The following is an 18,293-nucleotide window of genomic DNA, read 5'->3' as shown; positions in this document are numbered from 1 at the left end:
GTCACCTGAGTTTTTGATCTTAGCCATTCTCACTGGTGTGAGGTGAAATCTCAGGGTTGTTTTGATTTGCATTTCCCTTATGACTAAAGATGTTGAGCATTTCTTTAGGTGTTTCTCAGCCATTCGGCATTCCTCAGCTGTGAATTGTTTGTTTAGCTCTGAACCCCATTTTTAAATAGGGTTATTTGTCTCCCTGCAGTCTAACTTCTTGAGTTCTTTGTATATTTTGGATATAAGGCCTCTATCTGTTATAGGATTGGTAAAGATCTTTTCCCAATCTGTTGGTTGCTGTTTTGTCCTAACCACAGTGTCCTTTGCCTTACAGAAGCTTTGCAGTTTTATGAGATCCCATTTGTTGATTCTTGATCTTAGAGCATAAGCCATTGGTGTTTTGTTCAGGAAATTTTTTCCAGTGCCCATGTGTTCCAGATGCTTCCCTAGTTTTTCTTCTATTAGTTTGAGTGTGTCTGCTTTGATGTGGAGGTCCTTGATCCACTTGGACTTAAGCTTTGTATAGGGTGATAAGCATGGATCGATCTGCATTCTTCCACATGTTGACCTCCAGTTGAACCGGCACCATTTGCTGAAAATGCTATCTTTTTTCCATTGGATGGTTTTGGCTCCTTTGTCAAAAATCAAGTGACCATAGGTGTGTGGGTTCATTTCTGGGTCTTCAATTCTATTCCATTGGTCTATCTGTCTGTCTCTGTACCAATACCATGCAGTTTTTATCACTATTGCTCTGTAATACTGCTTGAGTTCAGGGATAGTGATTCCCCCTGAAGTCCTTTTATTGTTGAGGATAGCTTTAGCTATCCTGGGTTTTTTGTTATTCCAGATGAATTTGCAAATTGCTCTGTCTAACTCTTTGAAGAATTGGATTGGTATTTTGATGGGGATTGCATTGAATCTGTAGATCGCTTTTGGTAAAATGGCCATTTTTACTATATTAATCCTGCCAATCCATGAGCATGGGAGATCTTTCCATCTTCTGAGGTCTTCTTCAATTTTTTTCTTCAGTGTCTTGAAGTTCTTTTGTACAGATCTTTTACTTGCTTGGTTAAAGTCACACCGAGGTACTTTATATTATTTGGGTCTATTATGAAGGGTGTCGTTTCCCTAATTTCTTTCTCGGCTTGTTTCTCTTTTGTGTAGAGGAAGGCTACTGATTTATTTGAGTTAATTTTATACCCAGCCACTTTGCTGAAGTTGTTTATCAGCTTTAGTAGTTCTCTGGTGGAACTTTTACAGCCAGGGTTCTTAATCACTGAGACGTCTCTCAAACATCTGGTCATTCATTTTTGAAATAGAGGTGGAAGGAGCTGGGAAGATGGCTAAGTTGGTAAAAGGCAAACATGAGGATGTTTGTTAGATATTCAGTACACACACACACACACACACACACACACACACACACACACACACACACACAGAAAGCCAAGTGTGGCACCACGTGCCTATAGTCAGAATGCTGCTGAAGGAGACAGAGGATCTCTGGGCTTGCCCAGGTAGTCTGTGTTGGTGAGCTCAAGGTTCAGTGACAGACCCTGTTTCACAAGGACTGGGAAGAACACTTGATATTGACCTTTGTCCTCTACATACTTATACACATATGTTCACACACACACACACTCACACACACACACACACACACACACACACACTGGCAACATTTCTTTAACATGTACAAGGAGTAAAGAATTAAAAAAATTGTTACTCTGTTGTTTGAATTAGAGCGAAACAGTTCTGTTAATAGTTTGGGTCTTCCTTTCTGTTTGCAAAAGCATGACTGTAAATCCATCACATTGCCAGAAGATAAGTATCTAGAGTATATTTATCAACAAGAATTTTCCCGCAAGAAATTATGACAAAGGACTTTATAGTAATCATATTCAAAATTATGTATCTATGAATTTTCTAGAGATCAGCAGACCAGAAGAAGACACCACAGTTCTTCTCTAGATACATTCTCCACAGCCGAGTAGCCACTCTTGTGCTGTGCCCTCGTGCTCTGGGGCAGCAGGCCAATGGACGTAGCCCTGGCTTTCTTGATCTCTTTTGCTCCAGGTTTCCCAGCAAGCAGATGATTTGGGTACACGCAGGGACACGGTTTTCTTTTCTTCTCACTCACTTTTTTTGCTTTCTAAAAATGTTATTTTTCTCAGTTCTTTGATAATTTCAAACAATGATCTTGAATGTGATCATCCTATTCTGTCAAGGTCCACCCTGCTTCCTATCCGCCCAAATTTGTGTCGACTTTTAAAATCCATCTTGTAAGTTTATGTTGCCTATCTTTATAATGCATTATCTTCACTGAAAGTGGTCTACCTAACAGGGGCAATACCATTAAAAATTCTGACCATCCCTCTTCCAGCAGTTATCCACCGCCAATACCCCTTAGTGAAGGGTGGACTTCACGCCCACCCTGCCCCTCTGGAGTTTTGTGCATCTGGTCTTGCACCTGTTGTTTCAACCGCTGTGGACTCAATGTGCAACTGCCCTGCCATGTTCAGAAAAAGGTTTCCTTGTAGTCGCCCACCTAATACGACTACTACAATCATTCTGCCCCCTCTTTCACCATGATCCCTGAGCTGTATGATATGTATGAGGTGAAGAGGTATGATATCGATAATGGCTGAACATAGTCAAGTTCCTTATTTTTCACATCTTGATCGGTTGTGGGTCTCTGTGTTAATCGACAGGTACTGCCAGAAGAAGCTTTCTCTGGTGAGGGTTGATACATACACTCATTTATGGACACAAGAACAGATCATTAGGAGCTGGCTGACTGCTATGGCCCTTTCTTTAGTGGAAAAGGAGTCATAGAGTTCTCCTAGGACCTAGACCTGCTTAGCTACAGGTTTTTGCCTCTAATAAAAGTACAAGTTATGGTTTTCAACTTGTAGAGCAGGCTTTGAAAAGCCAAAAAAAGAAAAAGTTGTTGATTGCTCCCATAATATTAATGTCAACATCGCACAGAGGGGCAGATCTTGCCGATATGAGATTTCACTTGCCAGCAACTCTAAATGACATAATCCATTTCCAGTGTCAGTTTATTTATTTATTCACTTATTTATTAGTTTGTGCAGTCTAGTAGAGGTATTGCTGCCCCTTCATAGTGTAACTCCATTTTAATTATATATAATTATAGTAACATAAATATATTTAATATATAACATTTAATATATGATGTATACACATATATGTGTATACATGTGTTTATGTATATATTTTAGGAAATGTGCTATCATAGGGGTTTTTTTGTAATTCAACGCTAAGTCAAAATCAATTGAAACTTTTAAAGCAAATTTAACAATGGCTGTCGATTCAAGCTCTATTAGCTAGGTTTATGGTTAACGGCTGCACAAAAATCTGGAGTTAGCAAGACTTTAGGTTACCGCTAGCTGTTTATTACTTTTGTGACGATACAGTGAGAATATGCGATTTAGAGTGAAAATGTATATAGTCTGCGTCGGCCTAGGAGGAAGAGCTCTATAACCATTTAAGTACGAAGTGTGTTTTAGTCAATTTTTAAGAGCGATTTTAGCTTGGCCCAAACTGACCCCATCTTTTTTTTTTCCCAAACAGACTCGCTTCCCTGGTTCCTTATTTCACCTTCACTATGACAATCCATTAGCTGATTCGTCCAGCTCCTTTACAATCAATGTAATCAAGATTCTCACCTAACTTTTCTGAAGTTTATTTTCATCACCGTCAGGGTGAAAATTTAGACACTGCATCTGAGGCTGCTTATGATCGCCCTCCCCCTCCCCCTCCCAGGATCCAGCCATCTCAAGCCCGGGGCTTTAACACTGCATCCGAGGCTGCGCATCCTCAAGCCGCACCCCCAGGGTCCTAGTCCCCGGGATCCAGCTACCTCAAGCCCGGTGTTTTAAAGTGTCTGTGGTTCATGTGGATGGTGCTGCAGAAAGTTGACCTTAGTGCTTCCTATTCTGTCTTATTTTAAGGAAATTAAGAGAACCTGAGAAAATCCTAAGAGTTTATTCTTTTACAAATGACTGGATAATAAACTTAAAAATAAACGTAATCTTTCAGGGGGAGGATAATTCTTATTTATTTTTCAATACTGTGATATAATTACATCATTCCCCCTCCATCTTTTCCTTCTCATAACTGCAACTTGCTCTTTTTCAATTTCATGGCCTCTTCACCCTTAACTGCTGTTATGCACATATATTTTTTTAATATTTACATACACACATGTTGTCTATTTCTTATAAGTCAAAAGCTGTCATTAATATCGTTTATATAATAGATTTCTTAGAGTTTCTCCATACCTGAGAATGCCTTTGGGGGATATAGCCATGTGAAAAATATTGAACAGAATTTAAGTATGACAAAAGTTCAAATAAACATCAAGCCAAGAGTAGGGCCTTCTTGTCTGGGTTCTCACTGATGTCTTCGAATTCTCTTTCAATCCTCAATTCCTGTAATGACCATGAGCCTAGGAACCTCTTAGGCCCCCTGGTTTATATCACACAAACACAGACCTTTATTTATAGCAACTCCCATCCAAATGGCCTCATCCATTTCTCCAGTTAGTCAAAGAGTTGTTTAGCAACCTTTTAATTTGAATCCTGAAAAATAGAGGTTTATTAAGCCTCTTAAACCATCTTGCTGGACCTTAATTGTGGTCAGTAAAAGCCATCATACAATGCAAAGAAATTTATCTTAGTTCAGGCATTTCACTTGTTCAGGTCTAAAAGCTTTCAGTCACAATACTACAGAACTAATCACTTAGTCAGTGGTAAAGGTAAGTGATCATGAAGTCATTTTAGGCCAATGTTATAAGTGCCAGTGTGTAAGCATGGTTCAGGAGAAATTTGCATTAGTCATTATGTGGAATGAGAGAGGGCAAGAGAGTTCTTACAAAAGACTCCCATGTCTCAAATAGATGTGCAAGGAACAAACTGAAATTCTGCAAATAGATGAGACAAAGGTATGAGTCTAGGGAGAGTAGAAAGTGTGTTATTGTCAGAAGTAGGACATGATGTACGACTGTTGTAACTGAAGAACACAAGATTAAAAAGGAGGCAATATGCTAGAGGGGTAACAGATGGGGAAAAAGAGCAGAATGAAGACTGTAATTTGACACTTGATTAAATTATTTAACTTAACATTGCTTTACTAGAATCTAGTGGAACATTCAGTATTATAGGTTTTCTGGACAGAATTAGTTTGATTATGAAGGATGGATTAACAGGATATGAATCAAGGGGCATTCTGGACTACTGAGTGGCACTTGCTAGTCCCTGTGTGGTCTGACAAAGGCCTCCAATAACTCAGTGTACAATGTTAGTTCATTTTGCCTTTTCCTCTAGACTTTTAAATAACTTCTTTTTTTCTTCCATCTTTATTAAATTGGGTATTTCTTATTTACATTTCTTTTTTTTTTTTTTTGGTTCTTTTTTTTGGAGCTGGGGACCGAACCCAGGGCCTTGCGCTCTTACTTACATTTCAAATGTTATTCCCTTTGCCGGTTTCCAGGCGAACATCCCCCTAACCCCTCCCCCTCCCTTCATATATAGGCTTCCCCTCCCCATTCTCCTCCCATTACCGCCCTACCACCAACAATCACATTCACTAGGTGTTCAGTCTTGGCAGGACCAAGGGCTTCCCCTTCCACTGGTGCTCTTACGAGGCTATTTATTGCTACCTATGAGGTTGGAGCCCAGGGTCAGTCCATGTATATAGTCTTTGGGTAGTGGCTTAGTCTTGGAAGCTCTGGTTGGTTGGGATTTTTGTTCATATGGAGTCTTGAGCCCCTTCAAGCTCTTTCAGTCCTTTCTCAGGATGATATTTTCCAGTTCTATCCATTTGCCTATGAATTTCATAAAGTCATTGTTTTTGATAGCTGAGTAATATTCCATTGTGTAGCTGTACCATATTTTCTGTATCCATTCCTCTGTTGAAGGGCATATGGGTTCTTTCCAGCTTCTGGCTATTATAAATAAGGCTGCTATGAACATAGTGGAGCAAGTGTCTTTGTTATATGTTGGGGCATCTTTTGGGTATATGCCCAAGAGAGGTATAGCTGGGTCCTCAACTTCTTTTTTTTTTTTTTTTATTAACTTGAGTGTTTCTTATTTACATTTCGAGTGTTATTCCCTTTCCCGGTTTCCAGGCAAACATCCCCCTAATCCCTCCCCCTCCCCTTCTTTATGGGTGTTCCCCTCCCCACCCTCCCCCCATTACTGCCCTCCCCCCAACAATCACGTTCACTGGGGGTTCAGTCTTAGCAGGACCAAGGGCTTCCCCTTCCACTGGTGATCTTACTAGAATATTCATTGCTACCTATGAGGTCAGAGTCCAGGGTCAGTCCATGTATAGTCTTTAGGTAGTGGCTTAGTCCCTGGAAGCTCTGGTTGATTGGCATTGTTGTTCATAAGGGGTATCGAGCTCCTTCAAGCTCTTCGAGTTCTTTCTCTGATTCCTTCAACAGGGATCCCGTTCTCAGTTCAGTGGTTTGCTGCTGGCATTCGCCCCTGTATTTGCTGTATTCTGGCTGTGTCTCTCAGGAGCGATATACATCCGGCTCCTGTCGGCCTGCACTTCTTTGCTGCATTCATCTTGTCTAATTGGATGGCTGTATATGTATGGGCCACATGTGGGGCAGGCTCTGAATGGTGTTCCTTCTGTGTCTGTTTTAATCTTTGCCTCTCTATTCCCTGCCAAGGGTATTCTTGTTCCCCTTTTAAAGAAGGAGTGAAGCATTCACATTTTGATCATCTGTCTTGAGTTTCATTTGTTCTAGGCATCTAGGGTAATTCAAGCATTTGGGCTAATAGCCACTTATCAGTGAGTGCATACCATGTATGTCTTTCTGTGTTTGGGTTAGCTCACTCAGGATGATATTTTCCAGTTCCAACCATTTGCCTACGAATTTCATAAAGCCGTTGTTTTTGATAGCTGAGTAATATTCCATTGTGAAGATGTACCACATTTTCTGTATCCATTCCTCTGTTGAAGGGCATCTGGGTTCTTTCCAGCTTCTGGCCATTATAAATAAGGCTGCAATGAATATAGTGGAGCACGTGTCTTTTTTATATGTTGGGGCATCTTTTGGGTATATGCCCAAGAGAGGTATAGCTGGATCCTCAGGCAGTTCAATGTCCAATTTTCTGAGGATCCTCCAGACTGATTTCCAGAATGGTTGTACCAGTTTGCAATCCCACCAACAATGGAGGAGTGTTCCTCTTTCTCCACATCCTCGCCAGCATCTGTTGTCCCCTGCGTTTTTGATCTTAGCCATTCTCACTGGTGTGAGGTGAAATCTCAGGGTTGTTTTGATTTGCATTTCCCTTATGACTAAAGAAGTTGAACATTTCTTTAGGTGTTTCTCCGCCATTCGGCATTCCTCAGCTGTGAATTGTTTGTTTAGCTGTGAGCCCCATTTTTTAATAGGGTTATTTGTTTCCCTGCGGTCTAACTTCTTGAGTTCTTTGTATATTTTGGATATAAGGCCTCTATCTGTTGTAGGATTAGTAAAGATCTTTTCCCAATCTGTTGGTTGCCGTTTTGTCCTAACCACAGTGTCCTTTGCCTTACAGAAGCTTTGCAGTTTTATGAGATCCCATTTGTCGATTCTTGATCTTAGAGCGTAAGCCATTGGTGTTTTGTTCAGGAAATTTTTTCCAGTGCCCATGTGTTCCAGATGCTTCCCTAGTTTTTCTTCTATTAGTTTGAGTGTGTCTGCTTTGATGTGGAGGTCCTTGATCCACTTGGACTTAAGCTTTGTACAGGGTGATAAGCATGGATCGATCTGCATTCTTCTACATGTTGCCCTCCAGTTGAACCAGCACCATTTGCTGAAAATGCTATCTTTTTTCCATTGGATGATTTTGGCTCCTTTGTCAAAAATCAAGTGACCATAGGTGTGTGGGTTCATTTCTGGGTCTTCAATTCTATTCCATTGGTCTATCTGTCTGTCTCTGTACCAATACCATGCAGTTTTTATCACTATTGCTCTGTAATACTGCTTGAGTTCAGGGATAGTGATTCCCCCTGAAGTCCTTTTATTGTTGAGGATAGCTTTAGCTATCCTGGGTTTTTTGTTATTCCAGATGAATTTTCAAATTGTTCTGTCTAACTCTTTGAAGAATTGGATTGGTATTTTGATGGGGATTGCATTGAATCTGTAGATCGCTTTTGGTAAAATGGCCATTTTTACTATATTAATCCTGCCAATCCATGAGCATGGGAGATCTTTCCATCTTCTGAGGTCTTCTTCAATTTCCTTCTTCAGTGTCTTGAAGTTCTTATTGTACAGATCTTTTACTTGCTTTGTTAAAGTCACTCCGAGGTACTTTATATTATTTGGGTCTATTATGAAGGGTGTCGTTTCCCTAATTTCTTTCTCGGCTTGTTTCTCTTTTGTATAGAGGAAGGCAACTGATTTATTTGAGTTAATTTTATACCCAGCCACTTTGCTGAAGTTGTTTATCAGCTTTAGTAGTTCTCTGGTGGAACTTTTGGGATCACTTAAATCAACTATCATATCATCTGCAAATAGTGATATTTTGACTTCTTCTTTTCCGATCTGTATCACCTTGACCTCCTTTTGTTGTCTGATTCCTCTGGCTAGAACTTCAAGAACTATATTGAATAAGTAGGGAGAGAGTGGGCAGCCTTGTCTAGTCCCTGATTTTAGTGGGATTGCTTCAAGTTTCTCTCCATTTAGTTTAATGTTAGCAACTGGTTTGCTGTATATGGCTTTTACTATGTTCAGGTATGGGCCTTGAATTCCTATACTTTCCAGGACTTTTATCATGAAGGGGTGTTGAATTTTGTCAAATGCTTTCTCAGCGTCTAATGAAATGATCATGTGGTTTTGTTCTTTCAGTTTGTTTATATAATGGATCACGTTAATGGTTTTCCGTATATTAAACCATCCCTGCATGCCTGGGATGGAGCCTACTTGGTCATGGTGGATGATTGTTTTGATGTGCTCTTGGATTCGGTTTGCCAGAATTTTGTTGAGTATTTTTGCGTCGATATTCATAAGGGAAATTGGTCTGAAGTTCTCTTTCTTTGTTGTGTCTTTGTGTGGTTTAGGTATAAGAGTAATTGTGGCTTCGTAGAAGGTATTCGGTAGTGATCCATCTGTTTCAATTTTGTGGAATAGTTTGGATAATATTGGTATGAGGTCTTCTATGAATGTTTGATAGAATTCTGCACTAAACCCGTCTGGACCTGGGCTCTTTTTGGTTGGGAGACCTTTAATGACTGCTTCTATTTCCTTAGGAGTTATGGGGTTGTTTAACTGATTTATCTGTTCCTGATTTAACTTCGGTACCTGGTATCTGTCTAGGAAATTGTCCATTTCCTGAAGATTTTCAAGTTTTGTTGAATATAGGTTTTTATAGTAAGATCTGATGATTTTTTGAATTTCCTCTGAATCTGTTGTTATGTCTCCCTTTTCATTTCTGATTTTGTTAATTTGGACGCACTTTCTGTGTCCTCTCGTTAGTCTGGCTAAGGGTTTATCTATCTTGTTGATTTTCTCAAAGAACCAACTTTTGGTTCTGTTGATTCTTTCTATGGTCCTTTTTGTTTCTACTTGGTTGATTTCAGCTCTGAGTTTGATTATTTCCTGCCTTCTACTTCTCCTGGGTGTATTTGCTTCTTTTTGTTCTAGAGCTTTTAGGTGTGCTGTCAAGCTGCTGACATATGCTCTTTCCTGTTTCTTTCTGCAGGCACTCAGCCCTATGAGTTTTCCTCTTAGCACAGCTTTCATTGTGTCCCATAAGTTTGGGTATGTTGTACCTTCATTTTCATTAAATTCTAAAAAGTTTTTAATTTCTTTCTTTATTTCTTCCTTGACCAGGTTATCATTGAGTAGAGCATTGTTCAATTTCCACGTATATGTGGGCATTCTTCCCTTATTGTTATTGAAGACCAGTTTTAGGCCGTGGTGGTCCGATAGCACGCATGGGATTATTTCTATCTTTCTGTACCTGTTGAGGCCCGTTTTTTGACCAATTATATGGTCAATTTTGGAGAAAGTACCATGAGGAGCTGAGAAGAAGGTATATCCTTTTGCTTTAGGATAGAATGTTCTATAAATATCTGTTAGGTCCATTTGGCTCATGACTTCTCTTAGTCTGTCTACATCTCTGTTTAATTTCTGTTTCCATGATCTGTCCATTGAAGAGAGTGGGGTGTTGAAATCTCCCACTATTATTGTGTGAGGTCCAATGTGTGTTTTGAGCTTTAGTAAGGTTTCTTTTACGTATGTAGGTGCCCTTGTATTTGGGGCATAGATATTTAGGATTGAGAGTTCATCTTGGTGGATTTTTCCTTTGATGAATATGAAGTGTCCTTCCTTATCTTTTTTGATGACTTTTAGTTGAAAATTGATTTTATTTGATATTAGAATGGCTACTCCAGCTTGCTTCTTGTGACCATTTGCTTGGAAAGTTGTTTTCCAGCCTTTCACTCTGAGGTAGTGTCTGTCTTTGTCTCTGAGGTGTGTTTCCTGTAGGCAGCAGAATGCAGGGTCCTCGTTGCGTATCCAGCTTGTTAATCTATTTCTTTTTATTGGGGAGTTGAGCCCATTGATGTTGAGAGATATTAAGGAATAGTGATTATTGCTTCCCGTTTTATTCATATTTGGATGTGAGGTTATGTTTGTGTGCTTTCTTTCTCTTTGTTTTGTTGCCAAGACGATTAGTTTCTTGCTTCTTCTAGGGTATAGCTTGCCTCCTTATGTTGGGGTTTACCATTTATTATCCTTTGTAGTGCTGGATTTGTAGAAAGATATTGTGTAAATTTGGTTTTGTCATGGAATATCTTGGTTTCTCCATCTATGTTAATTGAGAGTTTTGCAGGATACAGTAACCTGGGCTGGCATTTGTGTTCTCTTAGGGTCTGTATGACATCAGTCCAGGATCTTCTGGCCTTCATAGTTTCTGGCGAGAAGTCTGGTGTGATTCTGATAGGTCTGCCTTTATATGTTACTTGACCTTTTTCCCTTACTGCTTTTAATATTCTTTCTTTATTTTGTGCATTTGGTGTTTTGACTATTATGTGACGGGAGGTGTTTCTTTTCTGGTCCAATCTATTTGGAGTTCTGTAGGCTTCTTGTATGCCTATGGGTATCTCTTTTTTTAGGTTAGGGAAGTTTTCTTCTATGATTTTGTTGAAGATATTTACTGGTCCTTTGAGCTGGGAGTCTTCACTCTCTTCTATACCTATTATCCTTAGGTTTGATCTTCTCATTGAGTCCTGGATTTCCTGTATGTTTTGGACCACTAGCTTTTTCCGCTTTACATTATCTTTGACAGTTGTGTCAATGATTTCTATGGAATCTTCTGCTCCTGAGATTCTCTCTTCCATCTCTTGAATTCTGTTGGTGAGGCTTGTATCTACAGCTCCTTGTCTCTTCTTTTGGTTTTCTATATCCAGGGTTGTTTCCATGTGTTCTTTCTTGATTGCTTCTATTTCCATTTTTAATTCCTTCAATTGTTTGATTGTGTTTTCCTGGAATTCTTTCAGGGATTTCTGCGATTCTTTCAGGGATTTTTGCGATTCCTCTCTGAAGGCTTCTACTTGTTTATTAATGTTTTCCTGTGTTTCCCTAAGGGAGTTCTTCACGTCTTTCTTCAAGTCCTCCAGCATCATGATCAAATATGATTTTGAAACTAGATCTTGCTTTTCTGGTGTGTTTGGATATTCCATGTTTGTTTTGGTGGGAGAATTGGGCTCCGATGATGCCATGTAGTCTTGGTTTCTGTTGCTTGGGTTCCTGCGCTTGCCTCTCGCCATCAGATTTTCTCTAGTGTTACTTTTTTCTGCTATTTCTGACAGTGGCTAGACTGTCCTATAAGCCTGTGTGTCAGGAGTGCTGTAGACCTGTTTTCCTCTCTTTCAGTCAGTTATGGGGACAGAGTGTTCTGCTTTCGGGCGTGTAGTTTTTCCTCTCTACAGGTCTTCAGCTGTTCCTGTGGGCCTGTGTCTTGAGTTCACCAGGCAGCTTTCTTGCAGCAGAAAAGTTGGTCTTACCTGTGGTCCCGAGGCTCAAGTTCGCTCGTGGGGTGCTGCCCACGGGCTCTCTGCAGCGGCAGCAACCAGGAAGACCTGTGCCGCCCCTTCCGGGAGCTTCAGTGCACCAGGGTTCCAGATGGCCTTTGGTGTTTTCCTCTGGCGTCCGAGATGTGTGCACAGAGAGCAGTCTCTTCTGGTTTCCCAGGCTTGTCTGCCTCTCTGAAGGTTCAGCTCTCCCTTCCACGGGATTTGGGTGCAGAGAACTGTTTATCTGGTCTGTTTCCTTCAGGTTCCGGTGGTGTCTCAGGCAGGGGTCCTGCCGCTCCTGGGCCCTCCCCCACGGGAGCCCAGAGGCCTTATACAGTTTCCTCTTGGGCCAGGGATGTGGGCAGGGGTGGGCAGTGTTGGTGGTCTCTTCTGCTCTGCAGCCTCAGGAGTGCCCACCTGATCAGGTTGTGAGGTCTCTTTCCCACAGGGTCTGGGAGCAGAGAGCTGCTGCGGGCCGGGATCCATGGGCGTGGGACCTCCGGCAAACACAGGACGTGCCCGGTCCTAGATGAACTCTGCCTCTGTGTGTCCCGATCTCACCAGGCAGCTCTCTTGCAGCAGACAAGTTGGTCTTACCTGTGGTCCCGAGGCTCAAGTTTGCTCGCGGGGTGCTGCCCACGGGCTCTCTGCAGTGGCAGCAACCAGGAAGACCTGTGCCGCCCCTTCCGGGAGCTTCAGTGCACCAGGGTTCCAGATGGCCTTTGGTGTTTTCCTCTGGCGTCCGAGATGTGTGCACAGAGAGCAGTCTCTTCTGGTTTCCCAGGCTTGTCTGCCTCTCTGAAGGTTCAGCCCTCTCTCCCACGGGATTTGGGTGCAGAGAACTGTTTATCCGGTCTGTTTCCCTCAGGTTCCGGTGGTGTCTCAGGCAGGGGTCCTGCCGCTCCTGGGCCCTCCCCCACGGGAGCCCAGAGGCCTTATACAGTTTCCTCTTGGGCCAGGGATGTGGGCAGGGGTGGGCAGTGTTGGTGGTCTCTTCTGCTCTGCAGCCTCAGGAGTGCCCACCTGATCAGGCGGTGAGGTCTCTTTCCCACAGGGTCTGGGAGCAGAGAGCTGCTGCGGGCCGGGATCCGCGGGCGTGGGACCTCCGGCAAACACAGGACGTGCCTGGTCCTAGATGAACTCTGCCTCTGTGTGTCCCGATCTCACCAGGCAGCTCTCTTGCAGCAGACAAGTTGGTCTTACCTGTGGTCCCGAGGCTCAAGTTCGCTCGCGGGGTGCTCGGTCCTCAACTTCTTAAAGCAAAGGTGTGAACTTTTTGTGTTTCTTTCCCTGGTGCATAGAATCCCATGCCACATATAGTAAATTGGTGAAGCAGAAGAAGAGTTTTCTTAAACTGTGTTAGGAAAGCTATTCGAATAAGCCAAACAAGCAAGAGGAGCTGAGTTAATTTCCCCAAATCTACATAAAAAGACAAGATATAATATACCTATAATATACCTTCAAGTAACATTGACTCATCAGCTTATATTTAGGAATGTACATGCATATACAAATACATGTACGTATGCAATAATAACTCAGAGGAAGAAGGTAGGTATATGGGAGGGTAGGAGGGAGAAAAGAGAAGGAGGAAATGTTCTAATTCAATTATAATCTCGAAATATATATCAACAAGAACATCAAAACCAGGTGTGGTGGTATGTTTATCCCAAAGCCGAGGAGGTAGAGGTAGGCAGGTCTTTCAGGTTGAATGACCAGATCCTCTAATCTATCTGGTGAACACTAGACCAATGAGTGAACATGTCTCAAAGACCAGTGTGGATGACTCCTAAGAACATGTGCATGTGAGCACACATGAGCATGTACCACATGCATGTTACTTAGGAAGATAAGCTTTATCTATGTGTATATTATAATTGTTGAAATGACTTAATTGTGGGTCCCCAAAAAAATCAGAGGATACTCTTTGTTTTAAGTAATTTATTTTATATCTTGACCAAAGTTTCCCCTCCCTTCTCTCGTCTCAGTCCTTCCTACCCACCTCTCTCCCCCATTTACTCTTCCCCCTTCTTTTACGAAAAATGGGAGGTCTCCAATGGATATCAACTTGCCTTGAAATATCAAGTTGCAGTAAGACTAGGTGCATATATTTCTCTCCAGGATAGAAGACGCAGCTCAGGATGGGGAAAGGGTCTTAAAGTCAGGCAACAGAGTCAGAGACCAGCTCAGCTCCTGCTGTAAAGAGTCCCACATGAAGAGCAAGCTGTATAACTCTTACAACTGCAGAGGGGGCCTAGGTCGATCTCATACATGCTCCCTGGTTGTCAGATCAGTCTCTGTGGGCCTTAATGAGGCAAGGTTAGTTAATTTCATAGGTTTTCCTGTGGTGTCCTTGACCTCCTAGCTCCTACAATCGCCCATTTCTGCAGGATTCTCCAAGTTCTACCTAATGTTTGGCTGTGGATCTCTGTATCTGTTTTTATAAATTGTTGGGTAAAACCTCTCTGATGTTGGTTATGCTAGGCGCCTGTCTTCAATTATAGCAGAATATCATTAACAGTATCAGGGGTGGGTTCCCTCATGGCATGGATCTCAAGCTGAATCAGTTATTTGTTGGCCACTCACTCAATTACTGTTACAGCTTTATTCCTGTACCTTGTAAATAGTGCAGAATATAGGCCAGAGGATTTTTGGCTGGGTTGGTGTTCTGTTCCCTCTACTGGAAGTCTTGCCAGGTTATAGGAGTTGGTCGCTATCTCCTATATGGTTCAGGCTCGATAACCTGCCTGTTAGGAGTCTCAGCTTGAGTCACCCTCATAGACTCCTGTGAGTTTCTATTGTCCTAGCTTTCTATCTTGTTCATCTTGTTCAAGAAATGCCTCCCCGACCCAATTCCAATCCTCTCAGTACCCTCTCCCTCCACTCTCCCCTCACCGGATCCCTCCTGTTTCCATCCTCACACCTATACTCTTCCAGGAACCATGATGTTTATTTTATTTCCCTTTCTCGGTGAGATTCATGCATTGCCTCCTTAGGTCACAGTAAATACTTTTTTTTCTGTAAAAATATTTATTGTTAAAATTTCTTTATGCTATTTGATATGTGCGTTTATGTATATAATAAGCACATAGATGACGAAACAGACAAATTTACGTTTAACTTCAAAATAAAATGACCCACTGAGGCAAATGTGCACTAGCTTGGTTTTGCATCACAGTAACCTGAGGTTTATAAGAATTAATACGCATTGTCATCTCATTCCTGGTGTGTAAAATAGCATACACAATTAATTTGTATGAAGAACTAGAAAGTAATTAACTCAGTCCCTGCTTTTGGATTAGTCTTGCCTATTTTGAGTAGACATCTAAAGTGAATTCTCCAGCATTTCCATTAATTTTTTTGGACAATAAAATACTCTGATCACGTAAATAATCCCACTTCAGCCATCAATGTGATTAGTAATCAGTAGTCCTAATTTGTTATCAAGTTAGGATCTATCATTCTCATCTTGGTTCTGGTGCAGATGAAGAAAAGGTAAGATCCTGGCATCCCATTAATTACATTAATTACAGCAGTGTGTGTGTGTGTGTGTGTGTGTGTGTGTGCGCGCGCGCCCCCGCGCGCGCGTGTTTTGTCTATGTGTGTTGTAAGTACACATTAATGTGAATAATGCGCATGAGTGAATGTGGAACTCAGAGGATGGTATTACCCGTCCTTCTCGGTTGCTCTCCATCTTGTTAACCATTCAGTTATTTACTTTGGCTACAGCCCTTTAAACTGAGCCCAGAGCTCCCTGATTCTGCCAGACTGACTAATGAGGTCCAGCAATCCCATCTCTGCTCTCTCCTGTTAGAGCTGCAGGCGCATGCTGCCATAGCCAACTTAACACATGTTCAGAGGATTTCATCGCCTATCATTAAGCTTGTGTTGGAGGCTCTTTTACCCACTGTTGGAGTCACTAACAGTTAGAGAAGGCAGGGCTACTGAGGGTAAGGTTTGCTTATAACACATGCTGGCCTGTGTGCACTGATCAGACAAATAGGTCACTCTGTGACACCGATCAGACAAATGGGTCTTTCCTTCACTTTAGGGGTCATTTAAAACTTAGAATCTCTAGGTATCTTATGATTATAAAAAATGAGATGTATGTAAAACATTACTTTAAATTTGAATAAAACTAATTGGTTCATGATAAATTTAAATGCTTATTATACTTGAGGATATTGTATGTGCAACAATGTTAATATACAGCAACATTGCTCATTGTTTGAAAATGTGAGAAGAAACCAATCCATTAGGTCAATGATGGCTCACAATTTCCTAAATGCTGTGGCCAGCTTATATGCCTGAGGCACATAAAATTAAGACATATTGAACCATGTTCAATCTTTTTTAGAACTGTCAATCTAGTAAGAGAATCACATGCAAAGGGATGCCAAAAGGTGATCAAAATGTATTTTGTGTCACTATAGGAAAATCTGCAAAGGCTGAAGACAAAGGAATTCTGAATGAACATCTAAATTTAATCAAGAAAGGTTTTGCAAAGGACATTTAAACAGTGTCTTGAATGAGGAAGGACATTTCTAGAGAGAAAGCACAGGGCTTTTCACATCATAATAGATTAAACAAGAGTCAGAAAACAGGAGCTTAGGTGATGTGATATCATAAAGAAGCAGTACGCCTGACATACTAGGTTAATGTATCTATAAGATATTGCAGTGTGTTTCATAAATAACTTGTGTTGCATTAAACATTTTTAACTTCTTTCTACAGGTCATTGGAGGTTACAACTATTTATTATCTCTTTTGGTTCTAAACTATTTAAAATATTGCACACATATAGACACATATTAAAGGTGATAACATAGTTTCTCACTTTATTATTAGTTTTAATTAATTAATTTTTAACCTATTCCCTTTACATACTGATCACTGCCTTCCTCCTATTCACTCCTTCCCACAATCCTTCCCTCATTCCCCTCTCCTTCTCCTCTGAGTTTGTGGGGGCCTCCTTGGTATCCCTTCACCCTGGCACATCAAGTCTATGAGGCTAGGTACTTCCTCTTCCGCCGAGGCCAGATGAGTCAGCCAGCTAGAACAACATATCCCACAGGTGGACAAGAGCTTTGGAATAGCCCCTGCTCCAGTTGTTCTGGACCCACATGAAGAAAAGCTGCACAATGCTACGTATGTGTTGGGAGGCCTACGTCCAGCCCATATATGTTCTTTGGTTGGTGATTCTGTTTCGGAGAGCCCCAAGGGTCCAGGTTAGTTGATTCTATTGGTCTTCCTATGGAGTTTCTATCCCTTTAGGGGCTCCCTCAGTCCTTCCTCTGCTCTTCTGTAAGAGTCCCCAAGCTCCAGCCACTGTTTGGCTGTGCATGACTACATCTGTCTGAGTTAGCTGGTGGGTGGAGCCTCCCAGATGATAGCCATGCTAGACTCTTGTCTTCGAGCATTAACAGAGTACCATTAATAGTGTCAGGGATTGGTGTTTGCTAATGAATGGGTCTCCAGTTGAGCTGGTTATTGTTTGGCCATTGCCTCAGTCTCTGCTCCATCCCCAATCTCTGCATTTCTTGTAGACAGGATAAGTTTGGGTGAAGTTTTGTGGGTTGGTTGGTGTCTCTGTGACTTCACTGGGGTTCCTGCCTCTCCTTGACTTCTTAGCGAGAATTTCATACAATATATTTGGATCACGTTTTATCTCTTCCTACGGCTTCTCCCAGATTCTTCCTTTGTCCTACCCCACACTTTTTTGTTTAACCCATCACATCCAAGTTGTGTAACCATCTACTCTTAGATGTGTTAACATTCACTGGGGTGAGGTTGACCCAGCAGAAATCGTGCATGTTAAAAAACCTGCCGTTCTCTGTAATTTTTTCAACTCATATTAACTCTTATTTTACTTTCCTTATCTGTTTTGTTATGGGGTTATATAGTGACGTTCTCATATGTAGAGTAACTATGAATTTAATACTCCTATCCACAGCAGTTATCAGCACTGTTTGCTTCTCAAAGTATGTCACATTTTAAATACATTTACGTTTTCTTTAATCAACGATTAAAACAAATGTTTTCAAATCAATAAGTTGGTTTACTACAGGCTTTTTTTTTGCTTATTTATTTGCTTCTGAAAATTGTATCCACAATTTCATACATGCCAAGTCCACCACTGATGCAGAATACTTAGCACTGAAGGCTTTTAAGGGGAATAGTAAAATGACTCAGAACTTTGGCCATGAATATTGGATCATACAAGGTTGGAGAAGATGTCAGATTGAAAATAAGTAGAAACT

The 18,293-nt window shown here is 41.3% G+C and overlaps 1 long non-coding RNA gene across 4 annotated transcripts in view; it reads left to right on the top strand.

Annotated features, from left to right (window-relative positions):
- Positions 1 to 13,585: 13,585 nt before the first annotated feature.
- Positions 13,586 to 18,293, top strand: part of LOC103691411 (uncharacterized) — an 88,832-nt gene continuing 84,124 nt past the window's right edge. Inside the window, exon 1 of one of the 4 annotated variants that reach the window (XR_005500466.2) lies at positions 13,586 to 17,261. This is a non-coding gene — a long non-coding RNA (uncharacterized LOC103691411). The remainder of the gene's footprint in view (positions 17,262 to 18,293) is intronic. The other 3 variants (XR_005500467.2, XR_005500464.2, XR_005500465.2) reach the window with 3 other exon arrangements.

The sequence above is a fragment of the Rattus norvegicus genome, chromosome 2, assembly GCF_036323735.1.
Source record: "Rattus norvegicus strain BN/NHsdMcwi chromosome 2, GRCr8, whole genome shotgun sequence".
In the NCBI taxonomy this organism is placed as follows: domain Eukaryota; kingdom Metazoa; phylum Chordata; class Mammalia; order Rodentia; family Muridae; genus Rattus; species Rattus norvegicus.
The sequence above is the reverse complement of the archived record's forward strand: the minus strand, read 5'-3'. Positions and strand labels throughout refer to the sequence as shown.